The 14,104-nt window shown below is 35.2% G+C and overlaps 2 long non-coding RNA genes across 3 annotated transcripts in view; one reads left to right on the forward strand and one right to left on the reverse strand.

Moving 5' to 3' along the window:
* The window catches only part of LOC117801555, a 472,624-nt gene extending 469,665 nt beyond the window's left edge, over window positions 1-2,959 (reverse strand). For both annotated transcript variants that reach the window (XR_004624197.1, XR_004624196.1), the window contains exon 1: window positions 2,525-2,959. This is a non-coding gene — a long non-coding RNA (uncharacterized LOC117801555). The remainder of the gene's footprint in view (window positions 1-2,524) is intronic.
* On the forward strand, window positions 2,692-13,733 carry LOC117801556. The gene is made up of 3 exons (XR_004624206.1): window positions 2,692-2,758; window positions 11,525-11,596; window positions 13,695-13,733. It is a non-coding gene; the product is annotated as an uncharacterized LOC117801556 (long non-coding RNA).
* The last annotated feature ends 371 nt before the right edge of the window (window positions 13,734-14,104 follow it).

The following is a 14,104-nucleotide window of genomic DNA, read 5'->3' on the forward strand; positions in this document are numbered from 1 at the left end:
CAGTGTAATATAGCAGTACAGGGGGAAATACAGTGAACTGCCAATATGTTTTATATATAAATAAGAGAGAGAACCATATATTAATTTGTGAACATATTTCCATTATTTTCTATTAATCTAATCATAATTCAAACTTTTGTGGAAAGTTAGCTTTACATAAGAAAACACAGACCTTCTTAAAATCATGGTCTAAAAATAATGCTAAGGTTGATTTCAGTTTTTAAAAGATTCCTTCACTTCAGTAACCAATCACTAAGCAAATGTGAACAGAAAAGATGGGAGATAGTAGTTTAAGATTAAAAATGTTAGTAAAACTACGCAAATATTTCTAACTTGTTTTTATCACGATTGTGTACATCCATTAAAAGGATCCCCATTCTTTTACAGTCCCTACCCATAACGTAGTAACTTCCTGAGTTGTGGTTAGACTTTATAACTGAGGAAAATAATGAAGTTCCCTTTAATTCTTGGTCTCTGGATTGGTTTGGAGGAAATAGGTAAGGAGATAAACATTTTTTGTATTTTTTTTAATTTCTTTTTTTTTTTTTTTTTTAAAAAAATTGATACCAAAAGGATAAATTTTCAAAAGGTTAATCTCTTTGCAAAGCCTTTCAGAAATCCTTAGCTATATTTAATTTTACTAACTGAGACATATTAAAGGAAAAACCCAAACAATTTACATCTCCTTTCTTGACTATTTATATCAAGATCATAACAAAAGACCTTATTAAAACACTTTGATTTTGATGAGAACATAATTTTTAAACCTCAAAATGTTCATGCCAACAAAAACTTCAACATTTTCTCTCCAAAAAGGTCTTTACTTTTTTGCAGCCACTAATGAACATCTAGAAACGGTGTATATGAACAAAAGAATGGATGTAACAGGTGACAAACATAATGAACTTGTTCTCTTAGAAAAGGATTTGTCAGTCACATTTTGCAATTGTTAAAAGAAGCTTATATCAAATCAGAGGAATAGGTAAAAAGACAATTATCCTTTTATACATAAACTACGTATCCTTTATATGTAGTTTTTGTATTCAAGTCAAGACTATGACTTGGTTTTGCCACAGTTGATAGTTTTCCATAAATCTTTGGAAAAGAAGGGCTAAGTAATGCTTCAAAATTGCCCTATAAGCGAAAACACATTCATTCTTCCTTAAAAGCTTTCCTTCCTTTATTGTAAAGTTTTATAGCCCCACAATTACTCTAACATATTTTTTCCACTTTTTAATTTACCTTAGCAAACAAGCTATAAATCTCAAAATACAAAGAGTTTATTTTGTTTTTAAAATGATTATTCAAAGTTTGTATCATAGAGCTGTTCTTTAAAAAGTTTAAATGAATGTGAAACACGATAACAACACAAACCTCTGTATTTTATCAAATCAGGACTGTGGAAGACACATTTTTCACTTCATTCATTTGGTAATATCTACTGTGGTCACCTTGTTAATAAAACTGCTTTTTAAACAAAGTCAACAACAGCAATGAGATTCTGGCACTTATTAAAGTTGTAATACTGAACTTGCAGTTTTTGCAGAAGAATCTCTTCCATAACATTTCTAGGAATATTTTCTAAAGGCTTTGATTTAAAAAAAAAAAAAAAAAAAAAAAAAAAAAAGAANAAGAACAAGAAGCACATTTCAAATAGGATTATAAGTATGGCTAAACTAGAAATTAAGCACCATTTACTCTCTGAGGTATTTTTTTCCAGGAAAAGCAAGCCAACTCACTTCCAACATATTTGCACTGAAATAAGAACGACTCAGTATTGTTTCAAGATAATTAAAATTCAAAAACAAAAACAAAAAACTGTGTCCAAAGTTTCTACAGTGAAATGTGAGCAAACAAGACAGAAACAAAAGAAGTTTGCATGCTGCTTCTCAAAAGAAGTTTAAACAGTCCTTGGCCGGGAATAACACACATAAACCATAGGAAGGCAACTGCTGGAGTCAAAGCACTTACTTTTTTAATATGTAAAGATGCATTTTTTTCCCTATTTTAGGTTAAAAATGAGAGGACACCCCAGTGAGTCTTGCTGGCGGTCAGATAACGCCCAGGCCCTGACCCTTTAACTGGGAGGAATTCTCACACAAAGCTCTTTTCATACAGTCTGTGTTATATATTCCTGAGATAAGGCGGCAGAACGTGAAGCCGTGGAAAAGGGACATAAAGTTGGACTAAATGAAATGTTTACATATATTCTGTCACACCGTTGTTCCCTCATTACCTATTCCACAGATGATTTGCCTAAAACAATATTTATTCAGTTGAAGAGAAGCATGATTGAAACAAAAGGACAGCTTTAAGAGAAAGGACACGAGAGACAATACAAATATTGTATTTCTCGGTTAGTACTGCCAAGTTTAATGTGAAATCAAGCAGAAACAAAACCACATCACCTCACCGCTTAAAAGAAAGGATCCTGCTATAATTTCCCTCAAAGCACAATAGATCTCTTTACTTGTCTCACAACACAGAAAGTATATTTTAAATAATATCTTAAATCTGCACTCACCATGCGAAAGCAACAGTTGCGTAGCGTAAAAGTGTGCTATTTTCTGCCCCTGTTCCATTTCTGTTTTGCCTATAGTTGTCCAACACCCAACAGCCCAGAGCTGCCACCCAGAGGCCCCTTCCACGAGCCGGCTTATTTGCCTGTCAATGTGAGTCCCGGCTTCTCTATTATGCTGCTGTGCACTTTGCTGAAGTCCTAATATCATCTCCATACGCTGCCCACCGCCTCAAGGAGGTAATTTGTTCTTTCAGTTCAATAAATACTCAAATCACCTTTCGGGTAACTCTCTGGGATCAGGCTTTAAGTTGTTCACCTTCAAATTAAGGAGTTCTTGGGAAGAAGTGGGTGGAGAGAAGCAAGCTCACTACAAGGGAATTCAGAGAGGAATCGGAACGCAGAGAAACTTCCTCTCTTTTTTCCTTCCTTGCTAGCTGAGCTGCGAGTGCCTCTCTCCCAGAACTAAGGAATGTAAGGGGAGGACGCAAAGAGGCCCTGCCAGACAAGCCTTTCTCAATCAATTAGCTTGCAGCCATTACTTGTGACCTTAGGTCACACAGCATAAGTGTGTGGGGTGTGCCTTCGGGGGTCCCAAGGCTACTTATTACAGCTTAGATAACCAAAACTAAGCAGACGCTAAAATCTAGAAATCTTTTTAGTAGAAAATATGCCAAAGATAGGAAGGAGACCAAAGGTGAATTCCAAGTGTCTTTTTGCAGAAAGGACAATTTAATTCAGTCAAAGATATTATTTTTTCTATTAAGAAACCCAAAATAATATGTTTAGTCCAGGCTGGATTAGATGGGATTTAGAACGAAGTAGTAAAGTATTTCTTTTATATTAAATTCCAAGCTGGGAACATAGAAATGACAAACAGCTAAGCTATCATACAGTTATGGGCATCACTTATTCGCCGAGTTCCTAGGTTTTGTTTTAGTTTAGTTTTGTTTTTTGTTTTTTTTTTAAATACTGACTTATACCAAACTTCAGAGTTAAACTACTATATAGTAAGTTCTCTCTGCACAAGGAAATCAAAATCATACCACTTTGGGAGACAGGAATAGCTATTTTAAACTCTTCCAAGGTTACATATTATTTTAACATCATGATTTCTCTCTTCTTACAACTACCTTAATTAGAATTTCATTTGTTCTCTAGTTAAGACAAATGCTTCCACTCTTTAATAAATATCAATAAATGAGAGCTCAAAACAACAGAAAATAAAGCAAACACTGGAAAGAAGAGCAAACTTTTACAACTACAGGTTTGTTTAATTCATACGTTAAGTTTGCATATTTCTCAAAACCCTTAAAAATAATAGCCACCATCATTATCAATAAGTTAATGCCACAGAAATATCAGGGAATTTTATCTCAAATCAAATTCATGCTATTGAATACTACAGTTCAATTAAGGAGCACATGCTTTATCTCGATTATACTAGACAACTGCCCCCCACGCACAAAACAGCCATCACTCGAAGATGGATTTGGCACACCCGCATCTTCTCAGCCTGTTTACTTGGTGATGCCACAAACCCTCATCTGGTGTCGCACTATACGGGAATGACAAAATTCCAAATGGATGAGAAACTTAGTATCTCCAGCTCATTAACCTTTATACTTGGTCAACTGAATTGTCTTCAGACTGGACATTGTTTGACTTTAATAAACAAACCAAAAAATCCAAGAATGAATAAGGCAGGTGAAAGAAACAGGATCAGAGAACGCTATATGGGGGATAGGATCATTTTAGAAAACGGTAGTAACAGAGAATGTAGTAATTAGAGTGTTAAAATCAGTTATGGCGGGCGCCTAGTGAGGAAATTAGGGGTTTCCACTTTCTCCTATGTACAATAGGAGTCAATGACAGATTTGGAAACAGAGACTGACATTGCCTCTAAGTAAGTATAAAAAATAAAATAAGCTAATGCAAAGATTGAATCAATGTGTTATACAGCAGAAATTAGTATGTTATATGGAAATTGTACCTCTATAAAGAAAATGGAATCTCCCCCACAAATTCTTCCCATGTAGTAACAACTAAAAAAAAAAATGTTTAATAATAATTATAATAATGACTTGACAGCTTTCAGTGATTTGGTGGTGACTGTTTTATATTTTGAAAATAAGCATTATGCAAAAGTATTTGGGGCTCCATAGCCAACAGATATATAGAATATATAGAATATATAGAATATATAGAATTCATAGAATTCTATATATAGAATATATAGAATATAAAGAATTCTAATTACTGCCATAGCCAACAGATATATAGAATATAAAGAATTCTAATTACTGCTTGAAAGATACCTCATCTTTAGAAATTTCTTTGACTCAATGCCATTCTGTAATTCTATATTCCATTTTCATTTGTTATACAGAACAAGCTTTGGCTTTTTTTCAAGACTAATAACTAACTCCTAAGAGTCAGTCAACAAAAACACCAGCATTATGCATCAGAAGTCAACAAGGATCTGGCCTCTTGAAACAGAGTTTCTACATGCACAAAACAGAGGACTTGCAGATAAGTGCAGAAAGGTCACCAATAACCTACTAAAACACAAAACATACACCAGCATTTGATACACCAACTTTGCTGATGTCACAAGAGATAACATATATTTTTTTTAATGATCAGTTGTGTAAAACAACCAGAGACATTTCTGAATTATACACACCTTAAGATAATAATCCTCTTTGCCAAAGTGTAGTATCTTACATTGAAAAGATCACTACCAAGATGCTATTGAAAATAAGTTTGTCAACTTGACCTGACTCACTTTCCACCTTCGTATTAGTGGAAGAAGTCTGTTACTCTAGAGGTCATGGTGATTTAATCAAATGTAGCAGATAGCTTTTGCTAAATTCATCTAAAGTATTTCAATAGCAGGGCGCCTCGGTGGTTCAGTTGGTTAAGGGTCTGCTTTCAGTTCAGTTCATGATCCCAGGGACCTGGGATCGAGTCCCGCATCAGGCTCCTTGCTCAGCAGGGAGCCTGCTTCTCCCTCTGCCTGCTGCTTCCCCTACTTGTGTGTTCACTCGCACTCTTTCTCTGGCAAATAAATAAATAAAATCTTTAAAAATAAAAAAAAAGAATATGACCAAGAACAATTAAAAAATATGACCAAGAACAATTAAAAAAATAAAGTATTTCAATAGCTCAAGTAACTTTACCACCAAAACCCTGTCATGTGTTTTTTATGTGTCAATTAATTAAAAAGCCATTCAAAGTGATAGACTATAATATTTCTATATTGTTATAAATAAAGACATAATTTCTAAGGATTACATAATAACAACAAAGAGCCACTTATTATGTGGTGCTGACATTTCTCACAGTAATTTTACTCCGCATCTATGTATTTTTCCCTAATCATCTGCAACGCTTTGGAAGACAGTCACTTGGGATGGAAGAATAGACAAAGCAAAATGAGTCTTGAAAAACACTGCTATCAAACTTCTAGTTTTCAAGACAGCTGATTAGCAGTCTGCCATCATAAATTGTTATTAGCACACTTTCTGTAAAAATACCTACAGAGAAAAACACATCTTACAATAATTCTAAAAACTAAGATTAACCAAGGCAATTTCTTTACTATCCCTCTACAGTTAATGTTAATGGACTAAGAAGAAACAACAGGTGGTCTATATCCATGGACTGACTAATCCTATTCATTTGAAAGTCAAGAAAGTATTTCAACATTTGTTGATTAACTAATACAGATTCAGTGGACCCATTCCACTAAAACCTTGGAATGCCATGTTATCACTGGGTGTCAGTAGAAGGTGCTGCTTGTTGAGATACATGAAGTAGTATCCTCACAGTACCATCTCTTCGTATTCTGTCATCAGTGTCTGAAAACAGGAAGGAAGAGAGAGGACTGGCATGTGACACATTACATCTCCCCAGATAGGTGGGAGCTGGGGTAGGAAGATGGTAGGAAGAAACATGTATTAGAAAGTATAGCTTTTCCTCCTCGTAAAACAGCAAGTTTGGGGACATAGGAGACCACTTCACTTTGGAGAGCAAAGTTAGACTTCACATCTGCTTCCTAGTCTCTAACTGGGAGGTCTACACACCAACATGTCACCCAGCTGGGGTGACAGGAAAGGTATTTAACCAGCATAAATATGTTTGAACCAGAAAGAAGTGGATGATAAGAAAACAACAGCTGTCATCTGGCTGTAAACATGACATTGGATCTAGATCTAGGCTGATTTATTGTTGAGCAAATATAAAACAATCTAAAGTGAGGGCATATATAAAATACAACAGAGAAAATGGGAAAAGAAGATTATCAAAAGGAGAGCAGTAACTGAATGTATCATCTACTAAAATAAGTGAGAAGAGACACTTTTTATTTTATTATTTTATTTTATATTCTATTTTGTTTTTATTAATTAATTAATTTTATTAATAAAATATTTATTAATATTTTATTTTATTTTATTTTTGAAGTGGGCTCCACACCAAGTGTGGAGCCCAAGATAGGGCTTGAACTCACAACCCTGAGATCAAGACCTGAGCTGAGACCAAGAGTCAGATGCTCAGCTGACTGAGCTACCCAGGTGCCCCAAGAACAGGCATTTTAAATAGAATCCATGAAGACATGATCCCTATATTACAAGATAAGAAGGAAGAAATGGCCTAAAAGAAAGTGGAAATACATACTTTAAAAAAAAAGAGAATCTCGTGGATAAATTAAAAAAATTGAAGCAAGGGTAAGAAATGACACTGAAAAATCATGAGAGATATGGATGACAAACTTAAAAAAATAGGGAGACAATTGGAAGTCTATAGCAACAGTGTAGGTGAACTTGGGTGAAGAAATCTTGGAATATTCTACTCCACACATACTTTGTCTAAGATGTCATAAAACATAAGGAAAATCTGAAAGAATACTATGAAAAAGAAAAAATGTCTATAAAAATGTGAAAAATAACACAATGCATGTAAACTCTTACACATGATTTTAAAGAAATACTTTAATGAAAAATATAAAGAAGAGACACAGATAATTCAAAGAAATAAAAAATGAAAACTAAACCAACACTAAGATTTGGTATAAGTTTTTCCTATTATTTGACAATGTTAAAATTAATATTCAAAGTGGTTATTCTATGCTTATGAATGTTTAACTTGGAACAAGCTTTCTGGAAAGGAACTAGTTTATGGGTACCAAAATTCTTAGATTTTTTCCTTTTTATTTATCTATTTACTGAACAAATATTTATTAATCACTTACTATGTGCCAAGAACTATTTGAGGCACTGTTGTGTTTAACAAAATAGACTGGATTTCTGGTCTCATTTAACTTAGATTCTAGGATGTAGAAAGAGACAGTAAAATAAACATAGCATATTAGGTACAATTGAACACTAAGATGAAAAATCATGCAGGATAAGGAAATAATCAATGATTATGGAGGTGGTGGATATGGCATTATTTTACATAGGTGCTCTGGGAAATGTCTCTCCAGTGTAATAACATTTGAGCAATAATCTAAACACAGTGTAAGGGTCCAACATGATAATATATGAGAGAAAACACTTCCAGAGAGGCACCTACCCATGAAAAGGCTCAGAAGTGGGGAATGATTCCCAATAATATTATATCAAGGATATACTGCCTCAAAGATTCTTTCATAGAAAAGTCAAGACTCTTTAGTGAGAAAGTCTTCACTGAGATAGAGCAACATTTTTGTACAGAGCTGTTTATAATTGCTTACAAAATTGAAAATAAGAGTGTATCTATTTATATGATATGGTATTTTATGTAGTCATTTAAACAAAAAGCAGAATCATACCAATAAACAGAGAACAAACTGATAGTTGCTAGAGGGGAGGGGTGGTGGGAGGGTGGGCAAAGTAGGTGAAGGGGAGAGGGAGATGCAGTTATGGAATGAATAAGTCACTGTAATAAAAGGCACAGCATAAGGAATATAGTCAACGATATTGTAATAGTGATGTAATGGGACAAATGTAAATTATACTTGTGGTGAACATAGTGTAATGGATAGACTTGTCAAATCACTAAGTTGTACACCTGAAACTAATGTAAAATTGTGTGTCAACTATGCTGAAATAAAAAACTAAAAAAATATAAAATAAAATAATTATTTTAAACATTTGTGAGATGTGAACTTCAGGTAAACAAAGGAAGATTAAAACAAACTCCAGATAATATATATATAATTCAAATTTTGTAAAATTTCTGAATATAGTAAAAGGATCAGGAATCCAAATGTTGATAGCAACTGTCATATCGGGCAGAATCCTGGATTATTTTACTTCTTCATTTTATTTCTAAGCTATTTATAATTTATCTATGTTTCTTTTATAAAAGAGAAGTATTTATTAAACAAAAGCAGAGGCAGGAATTACTATATTCTTAATTCCAGCATGCTCTTGATCATAAGTCTGGAAACTTTAAATTTACTTTGGATTATTTACTCTCTCAAATCTAGTCAGTTAGCAGTTGGAATTAATTGAAAAATTTCCCATTCCCTCCCATTTCACTGCTTCTAACTTAGTCCTTAGATCTATAGGAAAAATTTAAAAGTACATGTGAAATCATGTTCATGTATGCACAAAGCCTTTGTTTCCTCCTTTGAGAGCATATGGCAACAGTCATGTCTTTCACTCAATGACAATCGCCCAGCCCCAGCATCTACTATTTTGACCCTTAATTAGATCTTCCCCGACAATCTAAAATAACTCATGTCTGAGACCCTCCCAGTCTGTGTGGTTCCCAGTGGACTGGGGCAGCAGCAGGAAAGCAAGAAAAAAAGTTATTGTGGTTTAGGATATGTGAAGCAAAATGAGTAAGCCAGTAGGGACTTGAGTGTGGTTGTTTAAAAAGAAAAGAAAAGAGGAAGGAAGGGAGGGGGAGGGAGGGAAGAGGAAGAAAGGAAAAGAAAATGCGAGAACTCTACATGGGTCATTAATGTAAAGTGAAAGCTGAACAAAGTAATGGAATATAAAAGCAATCTCCTCCTGAGGAAGAAGAGTCCAGGTTGTCCAAAAACACCTAGTTCAACAACTTCTGTTGTTTCAAAAAATATAGAAAGGCATTCTGGGTGCTGTCACTTAAAGATATTATTAAAACAAAATCCAACAAAGCAAGAGTAAAATATGGAGATCGGAAATGGGAAAAAAAAGAAAAAAAGGGGAGAGAAAGAGAGCAGAGAGAGAACAGAGACAGAGACAGAGAAATCCAGAAAGAGACAGCCAGCCAGCCAAACAGACAGACATAGAGATGAACCGGCACAATCTGAAAAAAATAAAGAAATGAATAGAATGGGAGCTTGAAGGAGAAAATAAGAACACTGCTACTGAAGAGGTGATTGGACATGCATGTGTGTAACCAGCTCTGACATATGTTTCTACATCCATATAAGCAGAGGCTTTAGAAGAGAATGTAGAAAATAGTCTAACTGGACTGAAGATGATGGTAGATGTGGCTGAGAGCACTAGAGTGGTCGGGAAGTATGAGTTTGGATCAGACTGAAGAAAATAAAGAACTTTACAAATTACACACACAGCAAAGTCACAAATTGGGACAAATTGGGATGGGCTGTGTGTCCTGCATAGTGAAAGGTAACAACTGGGGCCTGATTCCATGGAAATGTACAGAAGGTGCAAGTGTTGAGCTCCTCGGTGGAGGATCTTCTGTGAGGTCAAAGCTGAACTGGGGTCCTTTTATCTGAATTGTCTTTGATCACACACAGGATACTGGGAAGTCCCCATGTGCCCTCACTGTCAATAGTTTCCATCTAGTTGAGTCACTATTCTAGCTGTTGGTAGCTAAATCTGCCTGGGCCCCAGAAGCACCCTAGGAAGAGAGAGCGGTAACAAGTTCAATCAAGGAAAAGAGATTAGAAGTATTAGGCACATGTGTGTCAGTACATTAAGGCTCACATATGGCGGCAGAGTTCAGGCAGGAACTCAGAGGAATGTCTCTGAGATAAACCCGGGTTCTCACAAGCAGGTAGTGGAGAACGTGCTGCATGCTACAGCTTGAAGAGTATGGAAAGGCCTCCAGCCAAAGTTATCTTCCCCTGTAGCCCACCTTGTGTTCTCCTTCTTCTCCTTGGAGATTTTGGTGCGCCAAATCCATGCAGTATCAAGACGCTAATTCTAATACGGGTGAAATACTCTGTCTGGAAACTCTTACAAAAATGAAATATAGAACACGTGAAAATTATATTCACCTTTTTATAATGATTGTCAGGGTTTAGATTAGGATATTTGGGACTATCCAGGGGGGATTCTCGGTCAGAGGATATTGCCAAGAAAGCCAAGCCTACCAGGGTCAAGAGCCTCGAATTCAAGTGAATACTCTATACCACTGGCTTTAAAATACTTGCTAAACTGCAAAATTCTGATTGCTCATGCTGATATTAAAATTTAGACTATCAAATTAGATAATCTGAAAGAGTTAACCAAAGGCAACATGCTACTTTCCTGAGCTCTTTGAGCCTGCTCCCAACGATCAAAGCTAAACTTCCAATTAGAAGAGCATATGGTGGGTTATTGAACACAAAGGCAGAAAAACTTCTGTGATTTCAGTTCAAAAATTTTCAATAAAGACTTGGTTTTCAGATTCTAACTGCTGCTTAATTAGATTGGGGAATTGTTACCATGTTTGTCATTTTTGTCCCCCAATTCTTGGCTAAATTAATTAACTCTGAAGCTTTTAAGGAAAGGAAATTGATTCTAACTATGGCATGTGCTCAAAAAGTTATGTAAATATCTGAGCTAAAGCACTTCGGGATATATTATACGGATTACACATTACAAAGTTTATTCTTTTCTTGTTCCCTGGAACAAAGCTCAAGAAGAAATAGTCAAATGTTGCAAGATACTTGTAAGTGCACAGAACTAGGGGGATCTGCTATGAGGTGCTGTTTTTTTCTTAACACTTGTCAAATAAGAGAATATATGGGTGAACTTGAATTCCAGTAGAAGCCATAATGTCTTGGCTGTTTCTTTTTAGTGGCTACATGTGTGCTGAATTAATAAATGATGGACTACACAAATGGATAAAGCAATTGGATATAATTTTTTAGTAAGTACAAATCTATACAAATTTCTCCTAAGAATGTGAAATTGGGATGGTTGTCCTGACAGATAGAAGCTCTGAGTGTATCCTAGAAGGAAGAAAGTATAGGCACTGGACAAAAACTGTTCCAGGCATAAAGGTTGATAAAAATGTAAAAAATAAAACAACAACAACAACAACAACAAAAACACTTAGGGAAAGAAAGAATGAGGAAAATTCACCAGAGGTTTCCACTCACTGATTTCTTCCTATGTCACATCCCACTAGAATTTCTACACTAACACTTGCATGCCACTTAGAGCTGATCCAACAGCCAATCTGCTTCTCACATCCATGCCATTTTTTCAGATTGTCTCTGGTATTTGGAGAGCTTGCTGCCACAATCTGCTTCTCTGATCCTCTTCTTCACATAACTTGTTCCTTCTCTCTTTGAATAATCAGCTATGGTGTCATGTCCTCCACCCGCCCCAGACCCAATTTGATTTCTCTCCCCCAGCATCCAATTACACTCTGTGACTGCCATCTTTGTACTTACCATTTCTACTTAATAGTAGAAATTCCATCACTCTGCCAATTTTTTTCATAATTATCTCCTCATCCGATTCTCTTATCTTTGTCCCATTACCTCTGCTTTGACTCAGGTCGTTGTCATCTACTACTCACCTAGACTTATAGCTGATCTCCCAGCTTTCCCTCATCAGTGTGCTAATCAAATGCTGCCAGTTTTATTCCTAATGGACCATGCCCATTTCCTGCCTAAAGCCCATTTCCCCTCATTTCCAAAATAATAAAAATCTAAACTTCTTATTTCATTTAGCATTATACCTTCTAGGTCCATCCATGTTGTTGCAAATGTCAAGGTCTCATTCTTTTTTATAGCTGAATAATATTTCATTGTGTGTATGTATATCTTACATCTTTTAAAATACAGTGTTGTATTAGTTTCAAGTGTACAGTGTAATAATTGAACGATTCTATACATTACTCAGTGCTCACCATGATGCCACAAAATAATGTTATTACAATCTTATAGACTACATACCCTATGTTGTACTTTTCACCTTCATGGCTTATTTATTTTGCAACTGGAGGTTTGTATCTCTAGTCCTCTTTATCTATTCTCCCAATGCCCCCGCCTCTACCCTTCCTGCAACCATCAGTTTAAGAATCTGATTTTGTCTCTTTTTTCTTTGTTTGTTCATTTGTTTCATTTCTTAAATTCTACAGATGAGTGAAATTATATGAATATTTCAATTAAAAATATATAAATTCCTTAACACAAGCAAAAAAATTGTTCATCATAATTTGACTCCAACCTTTAGTTTCATGACCTTATACTCCCCCACTTTTAATCTACATCCCAAGCCTACTGAATATCTTTCCATGCCAAAACAATTCATGTTCTTTAACGCATGTATGCCCTCCGTAGAGGCAGTTTCTTTCCATAAAATGATTTTTTCCTATTTAATTATTCATAAAAGTCTAATCCCTCCCCTAAGACCCTTCTCAGGTACTACTTCATAAATCCTCTCAGTCTCTGTCAAGAACTATTCATTATATGTCTGGGAGGCCACAACATTTTGCTCATATATTTAATTTCGCACTTACAGTTTTGTGTTTTAGTTGTTGATTTTTATTTCTGTTTTTGGTTTAATGTTTTACACTAAACAAATGTTATTTTTGTTCCTTTTCTATATAAATAGACAATGAACTCATGGAGGGCAGTAAAACAGCTTTATCAGTTCTATATTCTCAAAGCTTACCACAATGCCTAACACTAAGTAAATAATCAATAAATTATTGGAAAAGGAAAGGAAAAAAGAAAATGGAAAGGAAAGGGAGGGAAGTAAGTCAGAGGTGTTTGACAGGAGATACTATATAATAAGAAGGGGAGAAAAATAAATGAAGACATTGTTAAAATTCCATATCTGGGAAAGCTCCAATGCTTCTGAAAGTGAGCATCCTAATTATAGGATATAAAATTATGAGAAATAAAACTATCCTAAATCAAAGATTTAAATGATTCCAGTTTCAAGAAGGTAAAATAAATATCTTTCTCTCTCTCTTCCTCCTTTTATTTTATTTTATTTATTTTTTTTTAAAGATTTTATTTATTTATGTGACAGAGAGACAGCCAGCAAGAGAGGGAACACAGCAGGGGAGTGGGAGAGGAAGAAGCAGTCTCCCAGCGGAGGAGCCCAATGTGGGACTCGATCCCGGAATGCTGGGATCACGCCCTGAGCCGAAGGCAGACGCTTAACGACTGCACTACCTAGGCGCCCCCTCTTCCTCCTTTTAAAAATTATCACAAAGTATAAAGAAGAAAAATAAACTCTAATACAAACAACATGTTTCTTGTGACTGTTGTAACAAATTCCTACAAACTTGGTGGCTTAAAACAACAGAAATTCATTTATTTACAGTTCTGGGGACCAGAATTTCCACATCAGTTTCACTGGGCTGAAACAAAGCCTTTTGGCAGGGCCAGGCTTTCTCTGGAGGTTCTGCAGAAGA

Source organism: Ailuropoda melanoleuca, chromosome 1 (assembly GCF_002007445.2).
Source record: "Ailuropoda melanoleuca isolate Jingjing chromosome 1, ASM200744v2, whole genome shotgun sequence".
Lineage (NCBI taxonomy): Eukaryota > Metazoa > Chordata > Mammalia > Carnivora > Ursidae > Ailuropoda > Ailuropoda melanoleuca.